Genomic DNA, 1,556 nt, shown 5'->3' with positions numbered 1-1,556 from the left:
TTTGCTCACCAAAGAATTGGATGACTTGTCTAGGCAGAAACTGCCTCAAAAGAGACAGGATCCTGGGAAGTTTTCAATACCTTGTACCATAGGCACCTTGACCTTCAAGAAGGCCTTGTGTGACTTAGGGTCAAGTGTAAACCTCATGCCTCTCTCTGTAATGGAGAAGCTAGGGATCTTTGAGGTGCGAGCTGCAAAAATCTCACTAGAGATGGCAGACAATTCAAGAAAACAAGCTCATGGACTTGTAGAGGATGTTCTGGTAAAGGTTGAAGACCATTACATCCCTGCTGATTTCATAGTCCTAGAGACTGGGAAGTGCATGGATGAATCCATCATCCTTGGCAGACCCTTCATAGCCACAGCAAAGGCTGTGATTGATGTTGATAGAGGAGAATTGATCATTCAAGTGAATGAAGAATCCTTGGTGTTTAAGGCTTAAGGATATCCCTCTGTCATCATGGAGAGGAAGCATGAAGAGCTTCTCTCAAAACAGAGCCAAACAGAGCCCCCGCAGTCAAACTCTAAGTTTGGTGTTGGGAGGCCACAACCAACTTCTAAGTTTGGTGTTGAACCCCCACATTCAAACTCTAAGTTTGGTGTTGGGAGGTTCCAACATTGCTCTGAACATCTGTGAGACTCCATGAGAGCCCTCTGTCAAGCTACTGACATTAAAGAAGCGCTTGTTGGGAGGCAACCCAATGTTATATTTTATTTATTTTCTTTTGTTATTTTATGTTTTCTGTAGGTTGATGATCATGAGAAGTCACAAAATCAACGAAAAAAGCAAAAACAGAATGAAAAACAGAAAGAAAAATAGCACACCCTGGAGGAAGAACCTGCTGGCGTTTAAACGCCAGTAAGGCTAGCAGATGGGCGTTTAACGCCCAGTCTGGCACCATTCTGGGCGTTTAACGCCAGAAAGGGGCACCAGACTGGCGTTAAACGCCAGGAAAGGGCAGGAAGTTGGCGTTAAACGCCAAAAATGGGCACCTGCCCGGCGTTTAACGCCAGAATTGGCACAAAGAGCAATTTTGCTCGCCACTTGGTGCAGGGATGACTTTTCCTTGACACCTCAAGATCTGTGGACCCCACAGGATCCCCACCTACCCCACCACTCTCTCTCTTCTTCACCCATTCACCAATCACCTCAATACCCCTTCCCCAAAAACCCTTCACCTATCAAATCCCATCTTTCTCTTCACCACTCACATCCATCCTTCATAAAACCCCACCTACCTCACCATTCAAATTCAAAACACTTTCCCTCCCAAACCCACCCTCCCATAACCGAAACCATAACCCTCCCCCCACTCCTATATAAACCCTTCTTTACTCCTTCATTTTCACACAACATAAACACTACTTCTCCCCCCTTTGGCCAAACCACAAGGCCATCTCCATCTCCTCTATTTCTTCTTCTTCTACTCTCTTCTTTCTTATTTTGCTCGAGGACGAGCAAACCCTTTAAGTTTGGTGTGGTAAAAGCATTCCTTTTTGTTTTTCCATAACGATTTATGGCATCCAAGGCCGGAGAAACCTCTAGAAAGAGGAAA

The sequence above is a fragment of the Arachis duranensis genome, chromosome 10 (genome assembly GCF_000817695.3).
Source record: "Arachis duranensis cultivar V14167 chromosome 10, aradu.V14167.gnm2.J7QH, whole genome shotgun sequence".
NCBI classification, from domain to species: Eukaryota; Viridiplantae; Streptophyta; class Magnoliopsida; order Fabales; family Fabaceae; genus Arachis; species Arachis duranensis.
Note: the sequence above shows the minus strand (reverse complement) of the source record.